General features: G+C 35.3%; 1 non-coding gene across 1 annotated transcript; it reads right to left on the bottom strand.

The window, feature by feature from the left end:
- Positions 1 to 696: 696 nt before the first annotated feature.
- Positions 697 to 803, bottom strand: LOC141682112 (small nucleolar RNA R71). Its single transcript, XR_012559514.1, has one exon. It is a non-coding gene; the product is annotated as a small nucleolar RNA R71 (small nucleolar RNA).
- Between the last annotated feature and the right edge of the window lie 18,417 nt (positions 804 to 19,220).

Raw genomic sequence — 19,220 nt, 5'->3', positions numbered from 1 at the left:
TATTTTAGTGCGTGTTTAGCGACTAACAAGTTTTTGGTGCCGCTGCCGGGGACTCGGTGTTAATTTTTAGTTTATGTGTTTTTCATCAGTGGTTGTTAAAGTTCATTGACTCAGACATTGTTACTTATCTGTTCCCTTGTCTTATTTCAGGTACTCTAGCGAGCGTGTATGCATACACGTTCTCAGTCTCATAAGAGAACTCTGGATAAAGCCGAGGAAGAAGCTGTAGTGGTTCTAAGGGAAGTTTTTGAGGAAGAAGAGAAGGTAGAAGAAGAAGAGAAACTCGAGGAACCAGTTTTAGTAGTGATGGGAGATCAAGCATAAATTTCTAAGGCTCTGATGGACTATTCTCAGCCTAAGATCAATGATATTCAGTCGAGCATCATCAGACCAGCCATCTCGACTAACATTTTTGAGATCAAATCAAGCACGATTCAGATGATACAGAACTCAGTTCAGTTTGGGGGTTCTCCTACTGAAGACCCCAACATGCACATCAGGGATTTCATCGAGATCTGCGATACTTTCAAGTTCAATGGTGTAACTGAAGATGCTATCAAGCTGCGACTCTTCCCATTCTCTTTAAGGGATAAGGAAAAGTGATGGCTACATTCTCTACCACCAGGGTATATCACTAAATGGGAAGATCTTGCTCAAAAGTTTCTCACTAAATTCTTCCCTATGGAGAAGACTGCTGCAATCAGGAATGCTCTTACTCAGTTTGCTCAGCAAACTGGAGAATCTCTGTGTGAGGCTTGGGATCGATATAAGGAGATGCTAAGGAAGTGCCCACACCATGGCATGCCTGATTGGATGATTATAAATTATTTCTACAATGGATTAGGTGCTACTTCTAGACCCATGCTCGATGCAGCATCAGGAGGATCCTTGTGGGCTAAAAGCTACAATGAAGCTTATGAATTGATTGAACTGATGGCTGCTAATGAATATCGGAATCCTTCCCAGAGACTGACTCAGGGAAAAGTCGCAGGAATTCTAGAGTTGGATGTAGCAACGACTATAGCTGCCCAACTTAAGGCTTTGACGATGAAGGTGGACTCTTTGGTTAATTATGGAGTTAATCAAATCACTAGTGTCTGTGAGTTTTGTGCGGGTGCCCATGAGACTGATCAGTGTGCTATTTCCAGTGAATCAGCTCAGTTCATGAGCAACTTTCAACGTTCGTAGCACCCTGTGCCAGCCACCTATCATCCCAACAACCGCAATCATCCTAATTTCAGTTAGAGCAACGCTCAGAATGCAGTTCAACAGCCTTATCAGCAGTACCCAGCTAAGTAATACAACCCCCCTGGTTTTCAGCAACCGCAATATACACCAAGACAGCAACTTCTGCTTCCACAAGCTAATGAAAAATCTGAATTAGAGGAGTTGAAGCTTATGTGCAAGAGCCAAGTTGTTTCTATCAAGACCTTGGAAAATCAAATCGGACAAATTTCCAATGCCTTGCTAAATCGTCAACCTGGTACATTGCCTAGTGACACTGAAGTGCCAGGAAAGAAGGAAGCTAAGGAGCAGGTAAAGGCAATCATTCTAAGGTCTGGGAAGGTTGCGAATCCCGATCTAATTCAAGTTTTGACTGAAGAAGCTGGGGCTGGGAAAGAAGTATAGCAGCAGGAAGCAGAAGTGGAACCAAGGAAAACTATTGTTGAGCACACTCTATAACATCCGGGAAATATCGTGTAATTATTTTATCAATAAATAAGTGTTAAGTGATTATTATGTGATTATCATTTGATTGTTATGTGAATTTTTGGTGAATTAGCTGATGATTGATAATATTATTTGGATGTTTTATATAATAAAATGTGAGTATGTTAATTTTAATATGTCCAGAATAAAATATAGATAATTAAGGTATTTTTCTGGTATTTTTTGGAGTGTTATGTGATTTTATAATGATTTATGAATTTATAAATTATTTTCTGAATAATTACGAAACTATCTTATAAAGCCGGGAATCGTCCAACTTCAACCGTTTTTCCGTTTTTATATTTTTAAAACCCGAAACTCTTCCGAAAACTCCTTCTTAACCTAATCTGGTAATTCCGGACATTTTCCGTGTTCTAACTTTTTCGATCCGGAATACGGTTTGACCCGTGCGCGGCCCGGCGCAAAATTTTTGATACGATAATCATTTCGAAAAATCCACAAAACCCGTATTCTCAAAAGACGAGATAATATTACATTATTTTCGTATAAAGTGTTTTATAAAAAGCCCGGTTTGGATAATTACCCAATACGGGTATCAAATCGGATCGTTTTTGCAGTTATTTAGCGGCTAGGTAACTAATTTATCGATCCAATACGATCCAAAACGAACCAATATTCCATAAATTTAAATAGCCTATATATTATTTCATTTTATTCGTATAATCATAATCGATCAGTAAAAATATCAAATTTATAGAGTAAAACCCTAATTATTCGTTACGTTCTTGAAAATCAAATCCTTGAACGAAGGCGTTATCGAACTCCGATTCGGGCATGCCATATATCAAATCGAAGCTCTCGAAAAGTAATTTCTGAATCAATCATCAATTTCAGTGCAGGAATCAAGGTTATTTTCTTATTTATTTATTTTAATTCGAATTAATTAAGGATTATAATAGGAATTTTTGTTCTTGATGTTGTTTGTATGATTTGATGATTGTATCTTGTAGATAATTTCTTCCTTGTCATTTTGGTATATTATATGACTAATTTGGAGTTCAATAACATATAGAAAATTGAGTTTGATTCTCAGATTTTAAAATTAGGATTTATAGCTTTGAATGTTCTTAATTGAAATTTGGGTATTTTTGTTTTTGGGATTATTACTTGAAATTGATGGCACGGACTTGTAAATCGTCGAAAATCAGTTCGAATGGTATATATGGAAGCAACGAACGGTGCCTGGAATGTCATAATCGAACTCGCCGGAAAATTTTAGTACCGGCGGCGTTCGTTTTCTTTCGGACAAAAATCCGGTTGATTTGTTACTTGTTTGCAAAATATAATCACATAGATCGATTTCTGGCATAACAATGAGGTAGTCTGCAGTTTTTGGTGAAGAACGGAGGGGGATAGGGCCGGCCGGCGGTGTCGCCGCCGCCAGGGTCGTCGGAGAAGACGACCAAAATGCAGTTAGAACCCCCTGTTTTGCAGAATTATTATTTTAGTCCCTGAAGTTTTAAAAGGTTATAAAATCGGAATTTTGTTTTAAATATTTACAAAAATTGCATTCTCTTTTATAATTATTTCCATAAATTATTTTAATTATTTAAAATTCAGAATAATTCATTATTTAGTTTCTGAAAATTATTTTTTTAATTTAAAAATAAATCTTAACTATTTAATTAATTAATTTTAGTTAATAATTAATTATTTAATTAATCAATTAATTTAAATATTGATTGATTAATTAATTTAATTAGTTATTAATTAATTTTAATTGAATATCTAATTAGATTTAAATATTTATTTTAATTTAAAATTTTCCGAAAAATAGTTTCGAGCTTTAAAATATTATTTTAAATTATTTTCAAGGCTCGATAATTATTATAAAATTATTTTAAAGTCAGATTCAGGTGTTCGAACCCTATTATTTAAATATAAAATGATTCGGAGACCCATTTTAATTCCGAAAAATGTTCAAAAATTCGTATTAAATAGACCGTTCGTCCGTTTAATACGAAACGAACGCCTTTAGACTCAGAAAAATATTTTGCTTCTATTAAAAATATTTTTGAGACTTAAATTCTTTTGTATCAAAAGGGCGTTTGTTTTATGAATCATTCTGAGTCGGTTATTGATCAATAAAATACTCTTTTTGACCCGATTTCAATTCTAAACGTATCGAGACCTATCTTTTGACGATTCAACTCATGTGCTACATGAATTATGTGACTATGTGTTATATGAAATATGTGATACGTGCCTTGTGTGTTTATGTGTTATGTGAACTATGAGTCCATGTGTCGATTAAACTTTATATGATTAAAGATGATCCTTATCTGTTATTATCGGGCGGGTAGGCGATTAGGATAAACGTATAGACTAGACAATTATATATTGTCAGTTAATTGAATGATATCTTTTATGATAGATACACATATTGTGAGGTATTTAAAGACAAACAGAGATTGTAAAAGTAAAGCTTGATTACGTATAGTAATGAAGCGAGTGGATTCAGAATAGAGATAAACCTGAAGTGGTAAATGATAGGAAGGGTCAAGTGGTATGTCAATGGAAATGTAGATGCATCAGGACTGAGTGATATGAAAGATAGTTAAAGATCAGAAGTTTATCAATTGAGGCAAGTATTCCTAACCTTTCTTCTAAAATACTGCAAATATTTCTTCGTTCCTATTCTAAGTTCAGAATAGTTAAATGTTTTTATATTTCGCTGCAATTACTCTTATTTATGCAAGTGCACTTTGATCTTGTTCCTTGATTATCGATTGATCTCTTGAGCAAATACCCATTCTTTCGGGTTATTTGCGAACCCTGAATTGGGATATTTTGAAATCAAAGTGATTTGACATCATCCTGGAACTTATCCCAATATCTGTTAATTGCAAAATTGCCATGCCTACTAAGTTCAGAATAGTTAAATATGTGATTATTACGGAAATTATTAAATAAAATATGTGTATTGGTTTTGACCACTCTGTGTTGGTTGATTATTGTATAGGTGTAATTTATAATATACCGGGTTGTTCGTGTGATTAATTATGGAGTCGTATTGGATTGTTTTCATTTTCAAAAGTGGATTTGGTGCAAATTTATTTGCATAAATATTGGGAATGTTTCAAACAATTATTTTTTTTGATTTTATAATTACAATAATAATTTTTAGGATTTTATAAAATTAAGAAATCAATATTTTATTAATTATTTATCTTTAAATGATTTTCTGAATGCTTTTATTTGTAAAATCCATATTTAATTCTAAAATTCTTCAAAAATTATGAAACTCATATTTATATAAGTTTGGAATATTCCGAAAATTTTAAAATTATTTTGGAAATTTTTGGGATAAATTTCACGCGCTCGTTGTTTCGCTTCATTGATAAAAGCGGATATAAAGTGAATTTTAAAAATCATTTTAAAATTTTAAAATTTATGTTTTTATAAACTCCGGGATACTTATGATACTTTAAAAATATTTTCATAATTTTCGGGGGCTGTTTTATTCGCACCTCGTTTCGTTAATTTCGAATTTCGGGATAAACCGGGTCTTAGAATCTTCGTAATTATCCAATAATATACGTATTTGAATTACAGGATTGTACTACTTGTACTGTCATGTGTACTGCATTGTACAGTTGATAAGAAAAAAAAATGAAAAATGAAAATAAATAAATAATAAAACCAAACCCCACTCTTTTTCTTTCATTCCACAGCATCACTCTCCCCTGTTTCATTTTCTGGTTTTCATATCTGATATTTTACCCCGTCGCCGCCCTTGTTCTGGTGAGTTCAATGAAACTCCGGTGCGGCCTATGTGCGAGTATATATATACGTATTTGTTGTGTATACTGCCGTGTGCTGCATGCGGTGTCGCTGTTCTTGTGGTTCCGATCGCCGCCGTCCCTCGCTTTCCGGTGAGGTGGCTGTGGAGGCGCGTGTGATGTGTTTCCGTATGTGTACCTGTGTATATATCTGTGTTAGTATGTGTTACCTGTGTGCGTGCGCTAGTGTGAGTTGTAGGTGCGGGTGTGTGTGGTATCGCCGCCTGTGCGGTGCTTTTCCGGCCGTGTCCCTCCTGTTTCCGATTGTGTGCTGTACTGTTATATACGCGTGTGCGTGTGTGGTGATGGTTCTGTGATTCCTGATTCTTTTTTATTGTGGTATTTTGGTTAAAATTAATTCGATTATTATCATATTACATATTCGAATTATTTTGGAAAATTCGAATGAATATTGTGATGATTATTTGGATTATGTAGTCGTAATTATTCGGAATTTTAATCGGTAGAATTTAGCGTTGGAAACCCAAATGAATCGGGTACCCGCAAATTTTACCGCCGACGGCGATGAGCCCCGGCGAGCCGACGGTGGACGGTGATGACACGATTCTGAGTCTTAATATTTTTATTAAATAAAAGTCGTCACTACTAGAAAAACGTCAATAGACATCGGTTAAAAACCGATGCCTATGTATGTAAAAATCCGATGTCTTCGTGGGTGATGTTAAAGACCCCCCCATTTAACATCGGTTTTAAACTGATGTTAAATAGAGCATATAACATCAGTTCCAAGTTTAAAACCGATTTCTATATCTTGATATTAAATTTCCCATGCATATCTAATCTTCATATATCATCATAATATGATATTTTTATCAATTTAAATATATGTGAGCTAAGCAAAATCTTTCAATTTAAATAATAAACTGATGTTACTAGTACCAGTAACAACAGTTTTCATCAAACAACCGATGTTAATAGTACCTTTGACATCGGTTCTTCATTGGTAACTGATGTCTATGTTTGACAAACTGATATCTATGATGCTTAATAACATCAGTTTTTTGTTTCAAGTTTTTTTTTGCTGTAGTCTTTAACATCGGTTTTTACTGATGTCAATGGTCAACTAGAACTGATGTATCAAGCTTTGATAGACATCATTTTTTTATTTTGTAGCAGATGTTTATAGTATTACATTAACACCAGTTTTATGTCAAAAAAATGATGATAAATGGCTTTGTTTTAAAATCAGTTGGTTTGTATAAAATGATGTCTGATCACCTGTTTTATCCATGCAAAAATCAGAAACATAGATGCCAAAAAATTGCCAGAAAACCAAGCAATTGCCATTTAACAACCAAATTCAGCTCCAATATTTACCAAACTATCATTCAATCTCCAACCATCCAAATTAACATCCCAATCTCCAAACATCCAAATTATCATCCCACCATTCTAGCTACATAGTTTCAAATCTAAACCACCAAACATGAAGTACTAGACATTCATCCATAATCTTTTCTAATTACTAGTTACAATCCGAATACATGTAACCAAAATAAAGGTGTTTTTCAGATTGTAATATAGGTACCAGTCGCCAAGCTAGAGTCGCCAACAACTACATGATGGATTGGATATAATCAAGCGTCTCATAGCGAACGATGTCAAGGTCCTCCTCTGTATAAGACTTGCGACTCTTGGAGGCCAACTGGAACACAAATAAACCTATGTCATTCCTCAACCAACTGAAAAGTAATATTCATAGAATTAAGAAAAGTAAAAAATATACCTTGTCTAGCAGCTTCATCTCCTGGTCCTCAATTAAATCTTTCATATATCGCATGACCACATATCCACATTCTGTGCCACCTGGTTGTTTAGGGCATCCCTATACATTCCAATAAATTGTTGACAATTAGTGACATCGAAGATTAATCATAATTCCATATTTTACAAAAATGAAAAATTAAAAAAATTGACTAAATACTCACAACAAGGTTTTTAATTTTGGGATTCTTGTTTACCCGTCCTTCTTGAGCATTATAAGATCTCACTGCCCTGTAAATGTTATAATTATAAAATACAGTGTCAAATCCATCAATTACCGATTACATTCAATATATAATTGTAAATTGAAGTAAAAAATTACTGCATTAAAGCCTTTTCAAGGTCCTGGGGATGAGGATGATGAGGTAATGGATTAAGGATGAAAATTTTTGATTCCCAAAACACAATTAAAATCCAATGTAAACTGTTTTCATTATAAACAAATTAAAGTGAGCAAAATGTAATTTAAAAAATACATATCCGACAATTTTACATACATTATAATTAATTTACCAACAACTATATGACTAATCAAGGCCATACAATATTTTAAAATAGGACGCACAAAAAGAGACATACTTGTAGTTATAAGGCATAAAGTTCATCCGAAGAACTCCATCTTTCAGCCTTTGCACAACATATTCATTAAATTCATCATTCAACTTGTATATGGACAGATGAAGAAAAGCAAACATCGATGACAAATCTCTACCCGGCCTATCCCGAAACACTGAATACAAATACCTAAAAAATAAAAAAAAATTACAAATTACATTTTCTGTAAATAGATCATTACTATATAAAATGAGACCAGATTCTAAAAAAGTATAAAAAGAAGCTTACGCCATGTATGTTGATATAGCAGACTGTCCAATCATTTTAAACTCTAGCAATTCAAGTATGTTCTCATGAAGCAAATATATAGTTCTTTCAATTCCAAAGATTTGAAAATCACATGGAACCGGTATCGAATTTCCACTTTCCTTCATCACTGTCGATGCAAATTTGTACAAAAGCCTAAAGCGAGGAGGCACATTGTCCTTTGGCTTCACAGAATTAAATGCATTATAAATTCTTTGCACCTCACTCACATTCCGCGCATTTTTCCTTTTCTGTAAATAAATATTTAAGCATATAACCGGTATTATTCACTTTAGTGCAAATTTGTACAACCTCCTAAAAATAATGACACTTGGTTTGTAATTAAATTATATACCTCGGAACCAGTAGTGGAGGTGTATATGATCATGTCTTTGGGCCATGCCAAATGAGAACCGATGGCTTGCTGGACGGTTTCTATCTCACCAACCACAGGAACAGGCACCAAAGCATCATCCTGGATGCTTCCGTCCACCCCAACACGAACAAATCCTAGTTCTAGAGGCACTCCATGAACCGCTCTACTCATTCCATCTCCGTCATAAAAAACAACACAAAAAGCTACCTTGTTATCATTGCTCTTCACTGCCATTTCACATTTGCGAGGACCCTATAGTTTATAATTATAAAACAAAATAGACACTATCGGCTCAAACAATTTAATAACATGCAATATTATCATAGAAATCAATCAAGTATACATTGTAATTGTATACCTTTTGTCCCGGTGGACCAGGAGGAGGAGGAATAATAACAACAAAATCTGCACCATCTTTATCCTCAACGGTCATCAATTCATCTTCCATCAAATCTTTTGCAACTTTCCTTCTGTTCTTTTGTTCTTGTTCTTGTTCTTTTACCCCAGGACAACTTGCTTTTTCAGACATTGGTGAATGTAGATTGCCCCCAGCAACCAAAGCTTTCAACTCAGCAATTTGCAACTCAAGATTATGAAACTGCTCTTTGGTAACGTGATTTCTTGTCTGTTTCGGTAAATCGAAGTACAATGTTGGAGGTATGAAGTTTCCAACCCCACGAACCCTTCCCGCATGCTCGGGAGTTTCCAATACAGTGGTGAGTACATCATTAGTTCCATCCGGCTTGAATTCACCATTTCTTTGCTTTTCGAGTAAAGAATCCTGTTAAAACCATGAGAGTAATTAGGTATGATTGGAAAATTAAAGAAGCAAAAAATTATAATAAGTCTTACAATTTGTTGAATTTTTTCTGCCAGTTCTGGGTCAAGAGTCCCATCTTCTGTCATACGGGAATTTTTCCACATAATTGCCCTATCTGGCCTTTCTTCAGGCTCCAACCTCCCCGAGCGTTTCTACAAAAAAATTAAGATACATTCATAAAATTGAAAATATGAATACTACAAGAAAAATGATAAGACTCTTACTTCTTCTTCTTCCAATCCGATGTATCCTTTTCTTGACACTCGGTGTGGATATTTCCGTTATCCCACTCTTTCACTCTGTTTTTTATTCTCTTCCTGTATACAAAATAAATCTTGTTGATTACTGTATTTTTACAATTAAATCTACTCCCAAAAAATCAAAAAAAAAATATGGTCCTAAATTTAAATATATATATATATGTAAGTAATGCATACCTCCCACTTTTTTATGACTCTAGCTGCAACAAATCGTCTCCATGATTTCTTCCCGACAAAAGCATATTGCTTTGGTGGCTTCTGTAGCTTCTTCTTCTGCCCAACAAAAGGCATCACATGTTTCGCTGTCAATTTAGCCTTAAAATTTCTCCATTTTGTGCCTGCCGACTCTAGAATCCTCTTCCGACTTTCAGGAATCAGTTCGAACGTATCCTGAAGCACAAATTTAACAAGTTCAGACAGTGCAAATTTTTTTAAATAAAAACCATGAGATTAATGTCAATTGCGATTATAAATGACATACCTCAAGATCATTCCATATTTTTTGTTTCAGTTCAGGGTCAACCTTTGGCCAAGTCGGAATGTCAATTGGCACCATTGTCCTTGCCAGCATACCTATGTAGGACTGCAGTTTGTGTCGTTCATCTCCAACTGGAACTGCAACTCGATTGAACCGCAAATTCAATTTCTCTCCCTGCGCTTTCTTCATCACCACTTTATGCATAGCACAAACGCCTCGTGCTGCTCCAGATGTCCTACTTTTGGTAGATTGTGTAGTACTTTCAGTGGGTTGTGGAGCTGTCTGCTGGGGAACAATGGTGTCCGCTAGAGCAACCGGGTCAGGATTTGGTACCGCTGGAACAATGGTGTCCGCTGGAACAATGTGATTTTCATCCAATGATTCTTTAGACTGTTTTTTAGATTTTTTTCCTTTCTTTACCATATTTCCTGCATTAACCAAAAGGAGTAGGAATAAGAGATAAGATTATCATCATACTAGGATTATCATAATCATTCTAGCACAACACACATCTAATGCAAGATATATAATTAACTACACAATCGCCTTTTCAACGTATAACAACATACAGCAGAACACATAAAGCATTTACATATTTTTATCAGTTGCTTCTACAAATTCTAATACTTACACTCATAATAAAACTCCAAGTAATAAAACTCCAAGTAATTATATCATATTTTTAGCATTTCATACATATCATACAACAAATTTTTAATCCTTGGATCGCTTCTTCAGCCAGATTCCTTCGCCATCCTTTCTTTTATTGCCAGCATTAGACTCTTCGTCGTCATCAACACCAGAATCAACTATGGGGATGTTAGAGCAGAATGGAGGGTTTTCTAGAATTGTGTCTCCAAGATCATCATCATTGTATATCTCGTGATAGTCTCTAGTTGTTGAGGTCAATACGACTGACCAGTTGGAATCAACGGGATCTTCGACATAGAAAACTTGTTTCACTTGATCAATGGACACATATTTGTCATTCTTGTGGCCTTGTCGACTAAGGTCCACAAGTGTGAAGCCAAGTTCATCAGCCTTGACGCTTCTGTCACAGTCTACCCATTTGCACAAGAACAACGGGGCTTTAAATGAGTGGTAATCCAATTCCCATATTTCTTCAATCCTCCCGTAAAATGTCATATCACTCTCTACGGGGTTTAAATCCTTAGCACTAGAAACTTGGATAGTCTTAGCAACTAACAAGACTCCACTATTTTGAACAACCCTAGCATCGTCTCGCTCCTTTGTGAAGTATCGGATTCCGTCAACTAGATAGACATCATAAGTCAAAACAGTAAATGATGGTTTTCCTGCTAGCCACCTTATCATTTCAGAAACACCTTCGACTTTCTCATTCAATTCAGTCATAACTTTGTTCTCAAACCAATCAGCAAATAGCCTATTATGCTCCCCAATCATCCACTGAATAGTCTTTTTTTTCCTTCATAAATTTTTTCAAGCAACTCCTTATGCATCCTTTGAAAATACATAAATTTTTTGGTTACAAACTAAAATAATGCTTATACAAAATTAATCAATAAAAGAAAAAGAAAAGTGACTTACTTAACATATGGAAACACTTCACTGTTGTTTAAGAGGACGTGTAAATGCGCCTCATCTCGTTCTTTCTCTTCAACAGATTTAACTGTTGCAGCCGATAATGGACCAGAAAGTTTGCCTTGGTCCTTCGGAAGTCCGACAGTTGTCAAACTATTTCTAGAAAAATCAGCGCAAAATTCTACAGATTCTTCTTTCAAGTATGCTTCGGCTATACAACCTTCTGGAAAATAACGATTTCGCACGTAACTTTTCAACACTTTATTAAAACGCTCAAATGGATACATCCATCTATAGAAAACTGGTCCACATAAACGCAATTCCCTGACCAGGTGTACTATTAGATGTATCATTATATCAAAAAAAGAAGGCGGAAATATTTTTTCGAGCTCACATAAGGTTAATACCACATCAGCTTGCAATTTATCAAGTTTTGATACGTCAACAATTTTGTTGCACAAAGTATTGAAAGAGAAGCAGAGTCTTATTATGCTAACTCTAACATTCTTCGGAAGTACAGAATGAATTACGACCGGGAGTAATTGTTGAAGGAGTACATGGCAGTCGTGAGACTTCATCCCAAATATCTTTAAATCCGCCATGGATACATAATTTCTGATGTTTGAGGAATGCCCATATGGCAACTTCATTGATGAGAGTGATTTCAGCACTTTTCTTTTTTCAGCTTTTGTTAGAGTAAAACTAGAAGGAGGCATATAAGTTCTTTTTTCTCCTACTTCTGGAGCTAAATTAGTTCTAACCCCCATTTCCATCATATCTAGCCGAGATGCCTCACTATCTTTGGACTTGTGTTTTAAATTCAGTAACGTCCCAACTAGACTATCACACACATTTTTCTCAATATGCATAATATCGAGGCAGTGACGAACGTGATGGAATTTCCAGTATTCCAACTCAAAAAATACTGACTTCTTCTTCCAAGCACAGTCCACCTTCTTCGACTTCTTTACTTCCTTTCCATAAGAAAATTTAATTTTTTCTTGTTGTACCAACACCTCTTGTCCGGAAAGGGGTTGCCTTGGCTGTCCAAACTCTTGTTGACCATTAAAGGCTGCCTTCTTCTTCCTGTATGGATGATGCCTAGGCAAATACCGACGATGACCTTGGTAACATATTTTCCTACTATAAGGTATATAGTTAGCAACGGTATCATCACCACACACTGGACAACCCAAATAACCCTTGTTGACACAGCCAGACAAATTACCATATGCCGGGAAATTGTTAATCGTCCATAACAAAGTCGCCCTTAAAGTGAAAAAGGTTTTTGTGAAGGCATCGTATACATTCGGTTCACCTTCTTCCCAAAGCTTTTTCAAATCATCAACTAACGGTTGTAAGAACACATCAAGGTTGTTACCTGGTTCATGTGGACCGGAGACCAATATAGTTAACATCATAAATTTCCTCTTCATACATAACCACGGAGGAAGATTATATGTTACCAATACTACCGGCCAACAAGCATACCGATTAGTCAGCCCATTGTTATGTGGGTTAATACCATCAGCCGAAAAAGCTAGTCGAAGATTTCTTGGCTCACTTCCGAAGGCACGCCACCTGTAATCGATATTCCGCCAAGAAGGAGAGTCGGCAGGGTGGCGCATCTGGCCATCATGAATTCTTTGGTTGGAATGCCATGTCAACAACTCAGCTGTCGAAGAAGATTTAAACATCCGTTTAAATCTCGGGATGATCGGAAAGTACCACATAACTTTTGCCGGGATTTTATACCTTTCTCTACCATCCTTACCCACCTTCCAGCGAGATAGCTTGCACTCTGGACACTCCGAAGCAGTCTCATTTACACCCCTGTATAGAACACATTCATTGGGACACGCGTGGAATTTTGTATACTCGAGGCCTAAATTCGAAAGAGTCTTCTTTGCTTCATATGTGTTAACAGGTAATGCATTATCCTGAGGTAGGAATGAGCCAACTGTAGAGAGAAGATCGCTAAATGCGCTATCACTCACACCGAATCTCGCTTTCCAGTTATGTAATTTTAACACCGAATCTAATTTTGTGAAGTCGCTGCCCTCAAATAAAGGTTGTTGAGCATCAGCCACAAACCTCTTAAAATCATGCGAGTCTTTATTGTAGTCATCGCCCCCTGATTTACCCCCGGATTACGATATGCTGCTTCACAAACCACAGCAGCTTGTGAAGCACCAGCAGCCGCCGCTTCCGATGCAGCAGCCGCTTCTGATGCAGCTTCAAAGGCTGATTTAAATGCATCTGCATTCTGCTCCTCTTCATGAGGAGGCACTGTGCTACCAACAGACGACCTACCAGTCTTGGATCTATGCCAAATCCAATCAATATACCCAAGACGAAAACCATTCTCGTAGAGATGACCCCTTATTACTTTGACCGGAATTTTTTTGAAATTAACATATTTACAGCAGGGGCAAGGTATTTTTTTAGGATTTTTACAATTTTCTTCAGCGTAAATCAAAAACTTTTCAACCCCGACTTCATATTCCAACGAATCCCTCTATTTTGAAATCCAATCTTTCTCCATATTCGTAGGATAACCTATTTCCTACCTAATTTCCATATCAAATATTTCAAAAAAACAACGTACAATTAGTAATATATATGTATTATTATGTATAATTACCGACAAAGCAGAACACAACACTGATTGATTAAAATGATGAAACGAAACACAGAACAAAGCTGAGCACGCCACTAGACAATAAACATAGCAAATTAATATAATTTGTAATGAGCAGAATTAACCACCACCCGACGCCGATGCTCATAAAGAATTAGCTTCCATAGGCCAAGAAAACTCTATTCACATGCTAACTATCATTTCTCAAACAAGAATCAGAACTTTTAGTGGGTTTATTAAGTACTTGCTCAAAGATTACATTCCCAAACCAACCACTTCTGCTTTTCTAACTCCTCCCAGGTAACCCTTCTTCTCTACCAGGTAATTATTTTCTTTATAAGCACCATATGTATGTGTTAGTGAAGTGTTCTTTTATAAATTTTTTTATTCCAAGTATGACATCAAAAATCAAAGTTGATTTTTATTACTGAAAAGGTAAAGTCATTATCCTTTTCAGTAATCTGCTTGTATCGATTTGGTAGTACAAGACAGGGCATGCATTTTAATGTTTACATTATACTATCAATAGATGAAAGATGTTTACATTATACTATAAATTCTACACAGAACCATCTTCCTGTCATTTTATATGTAAAATATATGCTGTAACAACATATACAGAATAAAAAGCGAATTTCGTCTATCATCCCCTTACTATAAAATAATGTTTACATTATTTAACTGAAAATAACATGCATTTCCTAGAGAAAACAGAGAAAAGAGCAACAAAAATCCTATCATTTAAACAAAATAAAATAAACAAAGACACAGGCATAAGCAAATTAGGGTCTGCTATATGACAAACAACTAATTTCCATACTATAGAATATGTAACAAGCAACTCAAACAAGCAGATGCAGATAGTTTAAGCTTAAACTAATTAAAAATTAAAAAATTAGGGTTTCAAATTGAAACCCCCAATTCTGAAATTAGGGTTTAAAACTTACCTAATTCAAGCTTTAACCTCCAACTTAGCTTCAATCTCCGACTTGAACTACAACCTTAAACTCTGAGTTGAACTTTAACTCCGACTTTGACTTAATGCAATGAAACCCCCAAATCTACGAGAGCAATGAGGGAAATGAGAGCAACCTTGATGAGAGCAGCAAGGTGAAATCTACACAGGAAAGTGAAATGAGAGCTGAGAGAGGGATAAAATGAGAGATGAGAGAGTGATGAACTGAGAGATGAGAGAGTGATGAGGGATAAAATGTTTTTGTTTGTTTTTGTTTTCAGTTTTCAGTTTTTGATTTTAATTTTAATTTTTTTTAATAAAAAAGAGGGGGAAGATGTGGGTGAAAAAAGGGGGAAAATTTTACTAAATCAAAAAACAAGGGGGGGAAACACTTGGAGGGAATGAATAATTTGGTTAAGGGGGGAACGGGGAAGGTGCGTTGATTAATTTTTTTAAAACAGACATATAACATCGGTTGTGCTAAACAACTGATGTTTATAACAACAAAAGACATCGATTGCCAAAAACCGATGTAGAAAACACCTTTTACATCGGTCAGAAAAGCAACCGATGTCTAAGAGGTGATGTCTATTCTACTTTTTCTAGTAGTGCATGTTGTGTTTCTATTCTGGATCGAAATAGCTAATTAGTAAATATTGAATCGTGATGGTTAAGTTAGTTGTGATTACTAAATTGTATCAGTGATTGGAATTTGCGAGTTGTGATTGGATTGTTGTTGTTGTTGAATTAACGTCGATTGATGTTTCGACGGGTAGTCCGATAAACAAAGGGGCGCTGCCCGATTTCCGAGAAAATCGAACTACAAAAATACGGGAGCGTATCCGAGGATTATCGGGACGTAAAGCGAGTATAAGTAAATACATATACATATGTTTTATACAGAACCTAATTGTATGTTGTGTCGTAGGTTTAACCAAAACACAGTAACCCTAATTTCGTAAAATGACAAGTATACGTATTTTCTGAAAATGAACACTGGATCGATTTTGAGAATGTGAACCCTAAATATTTTCTGTGTTATTCTAATATGAATAATTACGAGTTGGGTTTGAATATCGTTGGGTAAGAATTAGTATCAAGGATATGTCAAGCATACCTAGACGTCTAACATAGGGTATTTCGACCCTGTAGGTTATAGTCGGGAACCTGAAAGTGGACGATGGACTAAAGATGACCTAGTGGTCAGTCGACGAGCTCCGTAGAATTCCAACAGGAAGACCTGAGTGTCATAATCGAATCCAATGGGATCTAATGGTTGGACGTTAGAACCTGAGCAGCAGAGTCGACTCAGGGTTGATCAGTAATAGTTGCAAAGCCTTGTAAGGCAAGTATTTCTGAACTTTTCTTCAAGATATATTACCAATATTTTCGAACTGTTTTATAACATATTGTTATCATTAAACATAACTCCTGTTTTATAATGCATACGCTTCAAACTATTTACCCTTAAACCCTGACTCTTTCTTGATCTTGAGCCGTAAGCCTTATTCTTTACAAACCGTACTTTGTTGATCCTTAGACACCAAACCACACAAATATGATACTACTTCTCAAATGTATAACTACCAAACTTCAAACACTGGAACGAAATTGCTTGAAAACACAAAAGTTTTTATATCTCAACCATTCCTTACAACATCAAAGAACTATACCTCGAACAATCATTATTTTTTTAATACCTGATCACTTTACAAACTGAAAATCGTTTCTTATACGTACCTTGCTATACCCCTGTAATGCATCTTGAATTGCATTATGTTTTATTACCGATGCTTTATCGCTGTTGATTATGATCTTGCTCATTGAATTACATTGTTATTATACTAAATTGTTTTAGAATTGGATAGTTTTCTTTATGTGGACCAGATTCATGGTCAGACCAGATTCGTGGTCGAATTAGGCCAATGTGTGCCTTGGATCCAGTAATTAGAGCAGTGCTATGTGCTTTGCTCGGGGTTAGTGCGTGACTGATCAGCAGCCTAACCTTGGTTTTATAACTTAAAATGAATATCCAATTCTAATGATTAGTTAAAAAGAAACTTGATTCCTTTAAATCCTCTCATTTGATCATTGTTTAACTTCAGTTATCGTTATCATGACTTGCTGAGCTAGTTAGCTCACCCTTGCGATTCTTTTATATATTGTACAGTTGAAAAGAATATGGATGATAGTGAAGTTCCTCAGTCCAAAGTGCGGGCTAAGGCTCCAGTTGAGTTAGATCGAGCTAGCAGAAGTTCCATGCGGTAAAGAGATAGTTAGATTGTAAGAATGATTTTATTATCAATTGTCATTTAAATTAGTTGGGATTGGTACGATGTAATAAATTAAGGTTGTGGCTTGTTTTCATACTTTAACCTGTTGCGATCCGTGGTTTTATGAAGCAGGGTCATTATAAATAATATCTCTTATACAGGTTGATATATTGTGTTTGTGTTGTGGACCCCAAACTTCTGACCCGGTTTTGGAGGGCACCACAATAACTAAGAAGAGCAAGTAGTTTGAGTGTTTGAATCCAAGGTTTTCTAGCTCAAATAAATCATTTTAGTTTAGGGTGAATAGTAACTTCCAAGAACAAATTTTTGATTCTTGATTTTATTTGTAATGTCAAGGTAACTTAAACATAAATTAACGCTTCCATGGGCATTCCAAGGATCTTTCATTGATTAAAAGCTTCAAGGAAGGTATAAAACTTCAAACCCTAGTTTTACATTGAATATTTAGGAGTGGTTTTGATTAATATAGTTCATGAGAAGCATGATGCTTGTGTGTCTAAAGTTTGGTTGGGTTTGTAGTGATTGGATTTTAATTGAGGTGTTGATGATTGTTAATGGAGGAGTAATAGTTTAAATGTTTAAGCATGAATTGAACCTTGTTTGATTTAGTAGTTTGGTTAAATTTGAAGATAGTATGATATTGGATTAAATTGAGATTCTAGGGCTTATTATGACTGAAATCAGTAGCATTGATGTGTATCTTGAGTTGTTGTTGATTGGTAGTTGGATTGATATGATTTGGAATGGTAAAATTTAGGAAATCGCGTAAACATAGCCGTCTTAATGCCCGATTTACCTTAGACTATTTTGTTCTTAACTTCAGGACCCGTGAACTCACTGTTAGATTCTTACCATTTCCATTTTTAGATAGTGCATGTTACGAGCTTCATTTTGATGTGTGGTTCGCTTGAATCCGATGTACGGTTTAGGAGAAACGACCGTTTTAAGTAACGGCATTTCGCGAACGAACCATTACCCCTCGCCTTACTTTGAAACCTTGGTTAAGGCCCTTAAATGACTAATTGGAGTATGAAACAATTATGTAAAGTGGATTAGGCAGTTGGTAGAGTACTTGTGAAATAATCGACTTAAAATTCTTAATGGTTAATTTATTAAAAATGGTGGAGCCGAGGGTACTCGAACAACTTATGTGATTCATTAAGCGTAGAAGTGACGATAAGCGAACGTTAGGGTTCAATTGGTTAAAGTCTAGTTTCTTAAGCGACCGGGGTTTAATTCCGACTTATGTTGTTGTTCATAGGTTATCGGACCCACTCTAAGCTTAAGTCTATCCAGGAACACTCCGGCACGTTTTCTACCCGTTATATTGTTGTTGTGATGTATATATGTATATGCATTATCTTGTGATAATTGCATGATTGTTATTAGCAAATCTTGCGATATATTGGAGCATGTTGATATGGTATATATGCATGCTTATTTCATAATCTTGATATCTAATTGTTGATTCAAATGCTTATAAGTTGCATAATACCTATGCTAGAGATAAGCAGTAGTTGCGTATACCCTTTGTATAGGGGACCCAAAGGTGAACATTTTCTAAACCGGGAGTCGATGTTCTCGAGTATATTATATATATATATATATATATTTATATATATATAGATATAGTTTTAAAAACTATTAATCAAATAAGGTTTATTCGATAACTTT

The sequence above is a fragment of the Apium graveolens genome, chromosome 8 (genome assembly GCF_009905375.1).
Source record: "Apium graveolens cultivar Ventura chromosome 8, ASM990537v1, whole genome shotgun sequence".
Lineage (NCBI taxonomy): Eukaryota > Viridiplantae > Streptophyta > Magnoliopsida > Apiales > Apiaceae > Apium > Apium graveolens.
This window is presented reverse-complemented; position numbering and strand designations above follow the sequence as displayed.